Raw genomic sequence first — 16,483 nt, forward strand, 5'->3', positions numbered from 1 at the left:
AACCGTGTCTGTTGCTCTCCTAACTTAGTGGACTTTGGGTTTGGTTTCAGGTTTAGCTGCTTTCTCTGGTGTGAAGAAGTGTAGAATGTAACATGATGCTATCGCCATGATATTGGAGATGGTTTCTGTTGATATTTGATGATATATTTAGTCGTTTCATTCAGCTTTGTAAAACGTGAGAACATATGGTAACAGCTGTTTAGAAATATGTTTATTTTTGGAGGAGTGTGGAGTCTAGCTGACAGAGCAGTGTTTCCCAAACGGTGGGTCAAGGCCCTCTGGTGGGTCGCATCCAGTTGCTCTTGATCCCAGCTGGGCTGAGGTGGGTCACAAAGGTTTGGGATCCACTGGTCTGTGCTATGTAAGGTAGGAAACGTGGCCAGTTTTTGCTTTCGTTTTCTTGTCATTGCTAAATCATTGTGTAAATGTACTGCAGAGTACCTTCTGAATCATTATTAAAAACCTGGAATGTACACCCACGCCTCATATTGTAATGTCCTACTGCAAGACTCAACTGTTATTTAATAAGAAACGGTCTTTGGATTGGCTGAGATAGTCGGAGCTGTGGATTGGCTGAGATAGTCTGAGCTGTGGCCAATGATCAGCTCTGGTATTTCAGCCACTCATCCAAACAGACTGATCAACAAACCCTCAGAATCAGTCACCATGACATCCCAGCCATTAAAGGACTTTATTGGCCCACAATGAATCAGCTTTAAATACTTTCATTCCATTTAGGAGACATTATGGAAGGCAATGCCAATACTATGCTCTCTCCCTCTCTCCTCCCCCTACCTCTATCTTCCCTTCTCTTCCTCTCTCCTCCCCCTTCCTCTATCTTCCCTTCTCTTCCTCTCTCTCTTCCCTCTGTTTCTCTCTCCCTCTCTCTCTCCTCCCCCCTACCTCTATCTTCCCTTCTCTTCCACTCTCTCCTCCCTCTCTTCCTCTCTCTCTCCCCCTCCCCCTACCTCTATCTTCCCTTTCTCTTCCTCTCTCCTCCCTCTCTTCCTCTCTCTCTCCCTCTCTCCTCCCCCTACCTCTATCTTCCCTTCTCTTCCTCTCTCTCCTCCCTCTCTTCCTCTCTCTCCTCCTCTCTCCCTCTCTCCTCCCCCTTCCTCTATCTTCCCTTCCTTCTCTCCCCCCCTTCCTCTCTCCTCCCCCTTCCTCTATCTTCCCTTCTCTTCCTCTCTCCTCCCCCTACCACTATCTTCCCTTCTCTTCCTCTCTCTCCTCCCTCTCTTCCTCTCTCCCTCTCTCCTACATCTTCCCTTCTCTTCCTCTCTCTCCTCCCTCTGTTTCTCTCTCTCCTCCCTCTCTTCCTCTCTCCTCCCCCTACCTCTATCTTCCCTTCTCTTCATCTCTCTCCTCCCTCTCTTCCTCTCTCTCACACATGGATTCAGCATGAGGGAATTGTAGTGGGGGGGGGGGGGGCTGAAAGCAAAGGTCATGACCTGAGGATCACATCCTGGGGACAAACTCCCTGGGAACATCTTAGTACATTATAGCAAAGAAACACCATACCTCATTTGTGGACATTACTGCAATACTGTAGGAACTTAGGCTGGGATTCAATCCATTAGCGCTTTGTCCACGAAGTACATTTTAAAGGCAATGTTCATGGCAACCGCTGCAATACATGACCTTTTTTTGTCCAAATCCGAGATCGGATTGAATCCTGGCCTTGATTTCACACATGGCAATCAGAATAAACAACCCTTCATTTTACTGTTCTCATTGATTGACTCCAGCTGTTGATTGAATCCAGCTATTGATTGTCTCCAGAGGATCTTGTTGCTATGTACAGTCAGAGTCATAGTGAATTCCAAGTCCCAAACCACCCACATCATACTGCACATTATTCACATGTATCATATCTAAAATTAGAGTGTTCTTATGCAAACAGCATGTATAGGAGGGTTTTGTGTTGTCAGATGGGGCTTATGTTGTAAATTGTGTAGGCGAGATGTGCTGTAGCATGGGTCTAGGTGTGTGTGTGTGTGTGTGTGTGTGTGTGTGTGTGTGTGTGTGTGTGTGTGTGTGTGTGTGTGTCATATCTGCTTTGGGCACGCGTCATAAGGCCGGGTCTGCTGGAGCAATCGGTTTAATCTTATCTTGTTTCCATTTAAACTCACAATCAGACATTTTGGAGAGCTCTGAGCAGCCAGAATGATCTGTTTCTGGATTAAATCATGGCTACCGCCACCAACTGGCACATTTTGACAAATTACGTTGTAAATTAAATTGAGAGAGTTTTATGGAGGTAGGAGCCTAGTAGCCTTGCAGTGAACCGCAGGCATTGGCACAATCTCACAATAACATAGACACATTCTCTATATATCTCTCGCTCACATACACTGGGGAAAATATTGAAAAACGATAACACGGATATATTCTCTATCTCTCGCTCACATACACTGGGGAAAATATTGAAAACGATAACACAGAGGTAGGATCAGGTCTGTGTGTTTGTGTCTCTGTGAGGTTCAAGGTTGATGGTTCTGTGGATATTTTGTTACGTTACAGCCTTATTATAAAATGGATTCAATTAAAGAAAAAAATCCTCCATCAATCTACACACAATACCCCATAATGACAAAGTGAAAACAGGGTTTTAGACATTTTTGAAAATGTATTTAAAATAAAAGACATAAATATCTCATTTACATAATTATTCAAACCTGTTGATCATCATTGACCATCATTGAGATGTTTCTACAACTTGATTTGAGTCCACCTGTGGTAAATTCAATTGATTGGACATGATTTGGAAAAGGCACACACCTGTCTATATAAGGTTCCACAGCTGACAGTGCATGTCAGAGCAAGAACCAATCCATGAGGCTGAAGGAATTGTACGTAGAGCTCCGAGACAGGATTGTTTCGGATCTGTGGAAGGGTACCAAAACATTTCTGCAGCATTGAAGGTCCCCAAGAACACAGTGGCCTCCATTATTCTTAAATGGAAGAAGGTTGGAAACACCAACATTCTTCATAGAGCTGGCCTCCAGGCCAAACTGAGCCATCGGAGTAGAGGGCCTTGGTCAGGCAGGTGACCAATAGCCCGATGCTCACTCTGACAGAGCTCCAGAGTTCCTCTGTGGAGATGGGAGAACCTTCCAGAAGGACAACCATCTCTGCAGCACTCAACCAATCAGACCTTTATGGCACAGTGGCCAGACGGAAGCGACTCATCATTAACATGACAGCCCGCTTGGAGTTTGCCAAAAGGCACTTAAAGGACTCCCAGACCATAAAAAACAAGATACTCTGGTCTCATTTTAGCATGTCAATCTTGCAGGGGCAAAAAAAGTGGGATGCATGCCAGCAAAGCCGCTACACAACACAACATTAAACAATACATGAATTGCACCATAACAGTGACAAACTGTTAGGGCCTACATAAAGCTCTCCCAACAGCAGAGTTCCAACAGGGGTCCCAACACCATACCACTGCTACACCTGGCTATCAGCGGAGCCTTGTCTGGCAGCGAAACAGTTCACACAGCCTCATTTACTTCCTTTAAAAAAACATAGATGAATGGCTGACTTGCTTAAACAAATGTGGTTTGTACTGACAATTGAGATGTACAAACTATGGCATAAGGGGACGACAAGCGGATAAGAGGCAATCTGTAATTTTGATTAAGACATTAATCAAGCGAGCTGGGACGGAAGTAGTCAATATAACTATTTGTTCAGCACTTTTGAAATGTACAGCAACAGAATTTAGAACATGGGGAGTTCTTACAGTGTTCTCCCTGTACACCAAGTCAGAACCGTATGATAAATGAAGGGGGCATATAAGCAGACAATGAAAGCTCTTACAATATTCTATGATTACATTTCTCAAAAACAGGTTATAGGCTACATGTGCACCACCAAGTCAGAACAGTAGGCAAAATTAAGAGGTGAAAATAGACCAAATGATTAGGGTGAGGCACATGGGCTACTAACAGCTTAGCTACAGTATACATATCTCCCTGGCATATTACATAATTTATGCAGCAGCATACAATACCTTTTTTGACTCACCTTGTTGTGCTGTGCTCACTTGGACAGGAAGGTGGCACGGCGGGTCCTTCGTGGGCAAATTTTGTCGTAAAAATTTGTCATCAAAGTCTGGCATTCTCTGGATTTATGGTGTTTTCAAGACAACAAGGAACTGGAAGAAAAAAAAGGTTGAATCAAGATGACATCAGTGACCTTCAGGTCGTAGCTCTAGAAAGAGGCCCGAGTTCCCATCTGAGTTGGATGACCGTTCAAAACGTATTTTTCCAGTCGTAGCTCGTTTTTCCCGAGTTCCCAGTTGTCTTGAACTCACTAAAGTCAGATTTTCCAGTTCCGAGTTAACAGTTGATTTGAGCACGGCAGAAATCATGCTTCATTGACAGCATGGCTGAAGTTGAATGTTTATCATTTTAAACTAGGATAAGACACCTTTAATCTTACACGGAACCCAAACCGGCTGCGCGCGTGCACCATCGTGCACTATAGTGCATAAATGTATTTTGTCCCTCTACACCAAACGCGATCACTACACGCAGGTTAAAATATCAAAGCAAACTCTGAACCAATGACATTCATTTGGGGACAGGTCAAAAAGCATTAAACATGTATGGCAATTTAGCTAGTTAGCTTGCACTTGCTAGCTAATTTGTCCTATTTAGTTAGCTTGCTGTTGCTAGCTAATTTGTCCTGGGATATAAACATTGAGTTGTTATTTTACCTGAAATGCACAAGTTCCTCTACTCCGAAAAATTATCCACACGTAAAACGCCCAATCGAATCGTTTCTAGTCATCTCTCCTCCTTCCATGCTTTTTCATTGTTTAACTTATATGGCGATTGGCATCTAAACATTCACAGTTTTACCACGACAACCGGCAACAGTTCGTCATTCAATCACCCACGTGGGTACAACCAATGAGGAGATGGCACGTGGGTACCTGCTTCTGTAAACCAATGAGGAGATGGGAGAGGCAGGACTTGCAGACACTCGTTGCCGCGCGCGAGCAGTGTGGGTGCGATAATTGGATAACATGGATTTCTACATGGATTTTGCGCCGCTCACGCACGCGACGTGTCCGGTCTGGTCACCATGTTTAGGTCTGGTCAGCATGTTTAGGTCTGGTCACCATGTTTAGGTCTGGTCACCATGTTTAGGTCTGGTCACCATGTTTAGGTCTGGTCAGCATGTTTAGGTCTGGTCACCATGTTTAGGTCTGGTCAGCATGTTTAGGTCTGGTCACCATGTTGTTTAGGTCTGGTCACCATGTTTAGGTCTGGTCACATGTTTATGTTTTTAGGTCTGGTCACCATGTTTAGGTCTGGTCACCATGTTTAGGTCTGGTCACCATGTTTAGGTCTGGTCAGCATGTTTAGGTCTGGTCAGCATGTTTAGGTCTGGTCACCATGTTTAGGTCTGGTCACCATGTTTAGGTCTGGTCACCATGTTTAGGTCTGGTCACCATGTTTAGGTCTGGTCAGCATGTTTAGGTCTGGTCACCATGTTTAGGTCTGGTCACCATGTTTAGGTCTGGTCAGCATGTTTAGGTCTGGTCACCATGTTTAGGTCTGGTCACCATGTTTAGGTCTGGTCAGCATGTTAGACTTAGGGCCACACAGCCACTCTACTGAATAGCAGCCTAATGATTGTTTTGCAAATGCTTGCAGTTAGCCACTGATTCCTTCCAAACCACTCATTGTTGAATTTGTGATTTTCAACTTGTTGTGTAATGTTTATGTCTAATGGCCGATGAGCACTGATACGTTTTATATATAATTTCTCTTCATTATTTTGATTCATTGGACAAGGATTAAAAAGGATTTGGCAGTAGATTGTCGACTTGATTCATAATGATGATGACTGCGAGCTAAGATTTTGAAAGTATGATGTTGGCATGATCAGTCAAATCAAAGCTTATTGAAGATATAATGTGATTTGACGTCACATTATCTGTGACCAATGACCTTGAGTCTTCTTGGATGGCCACTTCTAATGTAACTCTAAATGTTCTAGCTCTAAACTTAGACTTGGCGGTGACATAGTGTCCCCATGAGTGACAGAACACTGAGCCAATCACGGCGCAACGCTCCGTATTTTCTGCTGTCTTGCCCCACCACAGAAAGCACTGAGCTAGGCTGAAACCTGCATTTTGGAGCTGCCTTACTCTACAAATGTTTGTATGCAGCTTTATTAACTCATTGATATATATATATTTTTTTACATTGTTTGCAAACTGATATGTGACACGTATTAATGCCAAAATAGGAGGGGTTGAGGGGAGGTCTTCAGAGATAGAGAGATATAGAGATATTGTAAATATATATTATTGCGCTGTGCGCAATAAAATGCAAATTAATTACTTAAAAATCATACAATGTGATTTTCTGGATTTTTGTTTTAGATTCCGTCTCTCACAGTTGAAGTGTACCTATGATAAAAATTACAGACCTCTACATGCTTTGTAAGTAGGAAAACCTGCAAAATCGACAGTGTATCAAATACTTGTTCTCCCCACTGTATATTTACACAGTATGTAACAGCTGTAAACTAGCTAGCCATTTCACACCAGTTACAGTGTTGCTTCTGTCCCTCTCCTCACCCCAACCTGGGCTCGAACCAGGGACCCTCTGCATACCTCAGGGACCCTCTGCACACATCAACAACTGCCTCCCACTAAACATTGTTGCCTATCGCTCCACAAAAGCCGCTGCTCTTGCAGAGCAAAGGAAACATCTACTTCAAGGTCTCAGAGTGAGTGACATCACCGATTGAAACGCTATTAGTGCGCACCCCGCTAACTAGCTAGCCATTTCACAATTTCACACCTGTTACATATATATATAAATCTCAATAACATTTTATTAGTTGCAAGAATACTGTATAATAATTTAATTTGAAAAACTAAGTTTTGAATCGGGCGTAATTTCGTGTAACAGTTCATAAACCATGTGCCATGGAATTGGTACCTTGAAAATCTCTTCACAACTATTTGGTTACCTGTATGGCACAGCTGTCAAAGTTTTGGTCCTTAAATTAAACTGGTGTACTTTTTTAGTCCTCACAATTTTCTCTAACCAATTCTGGTCTTTAATGCAGGGCCGACAGGCAAGTTCCTAACCTTCTTCCACTTCTACTTGCCTCCTCCATTTTTGTGATAATGATGCAATCAGTTGGTTGTAATTTTGAGTAGAGCAGACATTTCCATATAGTTTTGTTAACTACATGTGTGACATAACTCCACCATTCCTATTTATACAGTTTTTATGTTTTCTCCCCCAAAAAGTATATTTTTTGATCAATTGGTATATTTGAGTTTAAATATAATCTTTGTAGTAATATTTGTTCTGTCTTTTCTAGTGGATTAAACTGAAATTGCAACCAACATTCTATGGCTTGTTTTAAAAATTGAGATATTTAATTTTCAAATAAACCAAAGTGAGAGGTTGTACTCTGAATAAAGGGGAAAGGGCCAATCTTGAACACGGGGTGAGGCTAGAGAACCATTTCAGATTTAAGTATAACTTTTGTATGACTGAAGCCTTTAGTGAGAGGTCCACTGCTTTAATATGTTATAATTTCTGCCCTTAGAATTCATATTTATTATATAATTAGACCTGTTTACTTTTATCTGGCTTGTCGTTACAAAGAAAGTGGAATATTTTTTGCTCATATCATTTCAAAAACAAGTTGTTAGCTGTAAGCAGAGCCATAAGTAAATAGGTCAACATGGATATGACTAAAGAGTTAATCAGGGTGATTTTTCCACAAATAGTATTGTCCTTTCCATGGTAGCAAGATCTTATCTATTTTGCTAACTTTCTATTCAAATGTATTGTGGTGAGATCACATCTTTCCTTTGGGATATGAATACCTAGTATGCCTACTTCACCCTCAGACCATTTTATTTGTACACTACACAGTCATGTAAAAGTTGTATTTTTTTGCGATCCAGTATGTAATATGGTGCACTTATCATAATTCGATTGTAATCCAGAGAGGTTAAAACAATTATCTAGATCCTTTATGAGGCTGTGCAGGGATCCAGATTGTGGATTTAAAATAAAACATGAATTGTCAGCTTTGTTTTAAATCCCTGGATTTCTAGGATTATTGTTGGTTCTGATTTTAATATCTAACATTTTGATGACCATAACAAATAGATATGCCAAATGTGGACAACCTTGTTTTACTCCTCTTGACAGCTTAATACTTTCTGAGAAGTAGCCATTATTTACTATTTTCACCTGGGGTTACTCTACATAACACTAAAGCCATTGTATAAGAAATTGTCCTACATTAAAATAGTCCAGGCATTTATATAAAAATTCCAGTCGTATTTTATCAAAGACCTTTTCAAAGTCAGCTATGAATACCAGGCCTGGTTTCCCAGATTTTTCATAGTGTTCTAATGTTTTCAGTACTTGTCTTATATTATCTCCAATGTATTGTAGATGTAAAAAAACTTGGCTGACTAAGATTCATAATTTCCGACAATACCTTCTTAATTTTATGCGCTATGCATTTTGCTACAATTTTTGCTTCACAAAAATGAAGTGTAAAGGGCCTCCAATTTTTTTTAAATGGACTGGATCCTGTTTCAGTAACAATGAAGTCAGACCTTCTTGTTAGGTACCTGATAATCTAGCATTTTATAGGAGTGGTTATAACGGATATCTGAGTCCATCCAAAAAGGTTTGCTATCCCTCAACTGGTGTACCATCCAGCCCTGGAGTTCTCCGGGACTAAAACGCTTATATTACATCAAGACATTTCTGTACAGCTGTTCATTTTACATCATTAAGATAAAAAAAAATACTATTAACTTTGCTAAGTGGAGATGGAGGAGAAAGAAAAATATATGTTTAAAGTACTTAGGTTCTTCTTTCTAAATATTGTTTGTTGAATCATGGTTGACTCCGTCATTTGTAACAAGTTTCAGTAATTTATTTTTGGCAGCATTTCTATGTTGAACATTAAAACATAATGTGTGCATTTTTCCCCATATTCCATCCAGTTCGCTTTATTTGTATAATATATTACACCTGATCTCCCTTGAATAATTTCCTCCAGGTCTTTTTGTTTATATCTAACCTGAGCCTCTCTGGTTCAGGTGTTACTGCTATCTGTACTGCTAGTCCCTCTAAATCAACTATTTTCACATACATTTCTTTTGTTTTAAATATGAGTATTGAATTGCATGGCCTCTAAAGGCACATTTAAAAGTATCCTATACAATAAGGGGATCTGCTGTACCTATGTTATGTTGGAAAAAGTCAATTGTCATCCAGTAGGCTTTGATAAAATGTCCAATACCCTCGCCCACATGGAAATTCTGTAAGAGTAATGTATTATTATTATATATATTATTTGATGGTCCGACTGCATTCTGTCCCCTATCAACACTTTTTAAATGTTTGGTTCCAGCAAAAATGACATAAGAAAGTAGTCAAGATGATTAGGTTGATTGAGCCTCCACCATGTAATGTATATCTCACTAGGCCAGGATATTTAAGCCTCCATATATCCACTAGTTCCAATATATCCATAATATTCTTGATATCCTGAAGTGCATGATAGTGATAGTTTGTAATGGTCCATTGAGGTATTTAGAACAGTATTATAATCTCCCACCATAATAACTGAGTTGTGTATTGCTTGTAGGTTTCATAAATTATATATATTTTCAAAGAAGTGTGGATCATCATTATCTGGACAGTACACTCTTAGAAAAAAAGTGTTCCTAAGGCGTTCTTCCCCATAGGAGAACCCTTTTTGGTTCCATGTAGAACCCTTTTTGGTTCCAGGCAGTATAACCATTTTGGGTTCCATTTAGAACCCTCTGTAGAAAGGTCCTATAGAACCTTTCTATAGAGGGTTCTACATGCAACCAAAAGGGGTTCTTCAAAGGGTTCTCCTATAGGGACAGTCAAAGAACCCTTTAAGTTTCTAAATAGCACCTTTTCTAAGAGTGTATAGATTAATGAGACAAATCTGTTTATGGTCCAATAACATATTTAAAAGGATCCATCTTGCTTTCCTTCTAGTGTTCTCTTTCTTCTTCCTCTGCCCCCCTCACCCTCACCCTCACCCACACACACTCATACACATAAACACACACACAGCGAAAATAACACACATGACTAATTCCTGCACTCTCCCCTCCATCAGATCAGTGCTTATTATGGTCTGTTAAGCAGATGAGTCAGTCTCCTATGACGTAACCACAGTAATCACTGTGTCTGTCCAAGACTCAGGCCCCATATTTTCAGTGTCCATCAGCTAAAATAAGCCTTTTAACGACTGGCGACACACACACACACACACACACACACACACACACACACACACACACACAAACCTTGCTAATGCAAGAGTAAGAGCTGTTGAGTGTTTAACGATGGCTATGTGTATGACTTCATTATATTGGTCAATAACTGAGCGCATCAGACAATTCTGTTTTAATATTTGACAATGTGTGTGTGTTAGGTTACTGAGCACAGCAGAGTGTTGTCACAGTGGTGTCATCTAATAGCATTAAACACTGCTGGTCAGGCCAGACTGAGCTCTGAGATGTTGAGACACGCTCCTTCTCACTTATGTGGATAATAGTTATCTGGAACACACTGGCTGGTGTGTGTGTGTGTGTGTGTGTGTGTGTGTGTGTGTGTGTGTGTGTGTGTGTGTGTGTGTGTGTGTGTGTGTGTGAGGCCTAAAGCTTGTGCATACATTTGTTACTAAGTGGTGAAGAATATGAGTGATGGGGTCTCACACTATGGATTGGTCTTTCTTGTGTGATTCAGCTCAGAAGACAAACACCCAATTAGGATGTGAGATGTATCAATGACTCCTCACTGTCTCAGACCAGAAAGAGAGATTCTAGTTTAGCCTTTGTTGATGTTGTTTCGTGTCTTTTCACTTTTGTTAATAGTTTATTTCACTTGTTTTGGCAATGTAAACATGTTTCCCATGTCAATAAAGCCCCTTTGAATTGACAGGAATGCAAGAGAGAGAGGGGGGGGGGGGGGGTGAGAACAAAAACATAGCCTACTGTGACACATCAGTAATTATTATCTTCAGATATATACGTGGGAAGTTCTAAATAATAAATCATCACATCCTAATGTCCTAGAGGGATTTACACTGTTATCAAAATGTCCTGCCAGGATGAGCCTACACCAAACACAGCCCTTATTTGAAGTGTTTCTAAAATCCCCTATGGGGAAAATTAATGGTGGAAAAACGATTAGAACCATTTCCTTGTTGACCACTAGGTTTTATGGGTATTATGACTTCTGCTGTGGTATTCTATACAGCCCTATCCTATTTAATGGCCAATAAGGCATAAATAGCCTAGATAGGTAGCCTAGGGGTTAAGCGTGTTGCGCCAGTAACTGAAAAGTTGCTGGTTTGAATCACCGAACCGACTAGGTGAAAAATCTGTTGATGTGCCCTTGAGCAAGACACTTACCCCAAAAATCGACTTAAGTACATTTACACCCCTGGGGTTATCTGTACTTTACATTACTATTCATATTTTTGACAACTTTTAATTTTACTCCACTACATTCCTGAAGAAACTATTGTACTTTTTATTCCATGCATTTTCCCTGACAACCCAAAGTACTCATTACATTTTGAATGCTTAGCAGGACAGGAAAATTGTCCAATTCACACACTTATCAAGAGAACACGTGGTCATCCCTACTGCCTCCGGCCTGGCAGACTCACTAAACACAAATGCATCTTTTTTAAATAATGTCTGAGTGTTGGAGTGTGCCCCTGGCTATCAGTACATTTTAAAAACAAGAAAATGGTGCCGTCTGCTTTACTTAATATAAGGAATTAGAAATTATTTATACTTTTACTTTTGATACTTAAGTATATTTAAAACAAAATACTTTTATACTTTTACTCAAGCATTATTTTTACTGGGTAATGTTATATTAAGGTATCTATACTTTTACTCAGGTATGACAGTTGGGTAATGTTATATTAAGGTATCTATACTTTTACTCAGGTATGACAGTTGGGTAATGTTCTATTCAGGTATCTATACTTTTACTCAGGTATGACAGTTGGGTAATGTTATATTAAGGTATCTATACTTTTACTCAGGTATGACAGTTGGGTAATGTTATATTATAGGTATGACAGTTGGGTAATATATTAAGGTATCTTTTACTCAGGTATGACAGTTGGGTAATGTTATATTAAGGTATCTATACTTTTACTCAGGTATGACAGTTGGGTAATGTTCTATTCAGGTATCTATACTTTTACTCAGGTATGACAGTTGGGTAATGTTATATTCAGGTATCTATACTTTTACTCAGGTATGACAGTTGGGTAATGTTCTATTCAGGTATCTATACTTTTACTCAGGTATGACAGTTGGGTAATGTTCTATTCAGGTATCTATACTTTTACTCAGGTATGACAGTTGGATAATTTTTCCACCACTGCTAAACCCTAATTGCTCTGGATAAGAGTGCCTGCTAAATCACTCAAATGTAGTGAACACTACAACAATATTATTTTAAAGGTTAATTGGTGGAACTGCACCGCAGTATCCTTTTCACACAAACCTTTAAAAAACAAAACATGTAATTGATGTTTTTTCATTATCCAATAAAACACTGATCTTTCACTGATTAAACATTTCAAAAGGCAACTAGCGTTGCTGATGTGAAGAACAGTGACATTTGTGTTGTCTTCACAGCTGAAAACCAATTGAAGTGACTTGCCTTACCATGGAACAACCCAAAGTCAATTACCGACACTTGCAAAGTTTGCCTTTCCAATTAACGCATCACCTCCACAGAGGAAGAGGCGAGAGGATTTACTCCTCCCAAAATCTGTCCGCGTGAGATAAGCCCTTTGTATGGAGATCTATGAGTGTCAACATACGTTTTAATTTTTTATTTTTTAAGATTTATTTAACGATGCAAATCAGTTAAAAAACAAATTCTTATTTTACAATAACGGCTAATTTGATCGAATATACGTTTCGTAATGTTTCAGCTGTTACAAATGTACTGACATAAATGGATTAATGTGTCATTCCGGCAACTGAGAAAAAACTACTTCGCTTTGCCCGTTGTTCACGCGCGTATATGCCCTCTCATTGGCTCGAATTGTCCCACCTGACCTCACTTGGCTTCGCTCATTGAGGACATGCATTTCCATTGTTAGTTCGGTTCCTCGGCTATCTTGCCAATATAATATATCATATTTGTCTCCTCTCATCTCTGGAAGTAAAAAGAACCAGCGAGTCACGTGGAAAACTGCAGTGGGTCATATGACCGAAGTAAACGTACAAGAGTGCAGAGGACACAACACAAACCAGTCCAGCAGGTGAAATATAGCATACATTTACTTTTTACTTAGGCTATTGCTCTTGGGCACTCGCTAGTTATCGTAGACTCAAATTTCTGCGTAGCTCTGTAAACAGAAGCGTGGTGTGACGCGATGGTGTGTGTTCCTGCTCTGGGTGGAGGGCTCCCGGGCTGATACCCCGGCCAACTGCACATATGAAGATCTGTTGGGTTCCTGGGTGTTCCAGGTATCGGAGGGCTGGCAAGACAAGGACATCAACTGCTCTCTGATGGGTAAGAGATGGAGGGACACTCGCAGCGCGCTGCCTTGTTCCTAGAAATAGGGAAGAATTTAACATTTTTAATCCGGTTATGTAACATACACTTCATTGTTAATTTGACTCGGTATTCGGTAGGCTAATATTGCTTGTTTGTAGCCTATTGACTGTGCCTTTGTTACATTATCATTGATGCAATGTTTGTTACAATTTTCCCCTCTGCCCAATGTTACGTTAGCGATACAGAAGAGCCCCAAAGTTGACTCGATAAGTAATTACCAAAACGTTTGTATGTTGGGTTTAGTATGTTGGGTTAAGTCGATAACGGTGCACCTGGAGAAGCTGTCTGTGGCGGTGGACGACCTGGGAAACACGGGCTTTTTTTTTGTTTACCCTTATCTACAATCAGGGCTTCGAGGTGGTCCTCAACGACTACAAGTGGTTTGGCTTCAAGGTAGGTTTAAACTCTCGGTTATGCTGATGCAAGTGTTTTTTATTCAGGGCTACAGTTTAGTTTATACTGGTAACAATACTACGATCTGTCGGTCTGGAAGCTTTTTGGCAGACATGGAAATGCACTTGTCTTGTGCGCTAAGTTTCAGGCTCATCAGATACATGGCTGGTAAACCTTGTAATTGTAGTGTTCAAGGTGTAAAAGTCAGCTTTCAACTCAATTACTACATTATTGATACATTCAGGCTTGTGATTCAAACGTGCTTTCAGGGCTGTAATTCCAGCCTATTTCATTCAGGGTAATGTTTTGTTTTGCATTCAGTCCTTGTTTGTTTTTCACATGACTGCCTGTTATTGGATCAGGGGAGTGTTCTTTCTCCTACATGGTAGAGATGACTTGTCTTGGCACAGTGACATACTGTCCTACTAGATGCTTTCCTCAAAGCCCATTGTTTGTGGCTTTATGAGCCAGTACATGTCTGCTCATTCTTATTGAAACCTTTTATCTGGGTAATGGTGACACTTGCATAAAACATCTATGTTGTTGCACTTTTGCTTTTAAAGATGATGGTGACTAATATTTTTTTTTAGTCTTCAACTCGGGCCATGAAGATGACATTCAATATCTTATGTGATGTGATCGGTCTCCACACAACACACACATGCGTGTACACGCAGTGACAATTTCTCCTGTTCCAGTACTCTGAGAAGTGCTCGGAGGTGACCGGCTACTGTGACCAGACTCTGCTAGGCTGGGTCCATGATTCTCTGGGGAACAACTGGGCCTGCTTCACTGCCAAGAGGCTAGTCCCAGTACCCCTTCACTCTGTGCACACACCTCTACTCCCACCATGACCTCCTGTGAGTATTCTCATGGGTTTTCCTCAACGGGCCTGTTGGCAGCTCGTGTCAGGATCCAAACAACACTGAGACGCCCGTCTTCAGTCCACAGCAGGTTCTCCTGCTCCCAGTACTCACAAGGTAGCACCTATACACGCTGCATAATTGTAATTTTAATGATGTGAGTATTTCTCCTGTCTCTAACCCTCACTGCTCTCCCTCTCAGGTTGTGACGGTAGTTTCCCCTACCTCATTGGAAAGTACATCCAGGACTTTGGGGTCGTGGACGAGTTGTGTTATCCGTACATTGGGAAGGATTCCCCTTGTGACCTTCCCAATGGCTGTCTCTGCCACTACAGCTACGTGGGAGGGTTCTACAGAGGTTGCACTGAGTCTGCCATGATGCTGGAACTGGTCAAGCATAGCCCCATAGGGGTGACCTTTGAGGTGGGACACACACACGTTGGCTAGTTTGTGTATTGGCTAGCTCTGAGTAATGGCCAGGTGTCTTCCTCACACTGTTTTCCTCCAGGTGTATCCTGACTTCATGCACTATAAGGAGGGTATCTACCACCACACGGACCTCCATGACTCCTTTACAACCCATTTGAGCTGACCAACCACACGGTGCTGCTGGTGGGCTACAGCCACTGTCACATGACTGGTCAGAAGTTCTGGGTGGTGAAGAACAGCTGGGGGACGGGGTGAGGGGGGTTTCAGGATCTGACGAGTGTGCCATTGAGAGCATCGCCATGGCAGCCAAGCCCATCCCCAAACTTTAGAGGGGAGGTTGTCAAAGTTTTGTTTTCCCAATTGGAGGTTAACCTGATACTTTGGCCCCGAGTCTGAAAGGGTTTTTGTTTTGAAGTTGAGTTTGTGTAGCTGATAGAAGCTCAATCAAATGGCTGGAACATTGATATAAGTAATCAGTAACTGACGCTTTTCAACTTGCTCGCTAGACTCTGCTCCTTGCCAACCAAAGATGCCTAAAGGGAACCTGCTTTAATCCCCAATGTAAATGGAATTTGTAGTTCGGCGTCTGATAGGAGGGCAGAGGACCTCAGCTCTTTATCTCAGGGAAGCACAGGGGAGATGAACCTTCCCTGTCATCTCATATGTCCTCTCTGCTATGTCATCTGTGTGATACGTCTCCTGGGAACCTTCAGAAGGGATTGCTGTCTCATCAGTGTAGAAAGGGATACAATGTCAGTGCCTTGATGTTTCTCTCCTTTCAGAAGTGGTTGTGTTAGACATCCTGTAGTTTTACAATAAGTTCACATGATGCCAAGATTTGCACAGGTTTTCTGTTTTGAAATAAAACTAATAAAGTTGATTGATTTTTTTTTAAACAATTATTAGTGTGTTTTTTTCTGAGAAATATAAGTTTCCCACTGTATGCACAACTCAATGACTAGAACAATGCAGGTCTTGCAAATCCTTTTTTTTGCAGTTGCACAACTAACTCAGATATATGGAGAGGAGCAAACTCAAGGAGAGACTTCAGTCTTCAGATGGGGTAGCCCAGCCCCACGCGCTCACGTCTCTGACCTCGCGCTGAGCCTGGCGAGTCACAAGGTCCCGATGTTCACTTTT

At 41.1% G+C, this 16,483-nt stretch overlaps 2 pseudogenes; one reads left to right on the forward strand and one right to left on the reverse strand.

The window, feature by feature from the left end:
- LOC135573948 (uncharacterized) overlaps positions 1 to 16,483 on the reverse strand; it is a 230,215-nt pseudogene that overhangs the window by 133,093 nt on the left and 80,639 nt on the right.
- On the forward strand, positions 13,264 to 16,242 carry LOC115124170 (dipeptidyl peptidase 1-like; annotated as a pseudogene).

This window comes from Oncorhynchus nerka, linkage group LG11 (genome assembly GCF_034236695.1).
Source record: "Oncorhynchus nerka isolate Pitt River linkage group LG11, Oner_Uvic_2.0, whole genome shotgun sequence".
NCBI lineage: Eukaryota > Metazoa > Chordata > Actinopteri > Salmoniformes > Salmonidae > Oncorhynchus > Oncorhynchus nerka.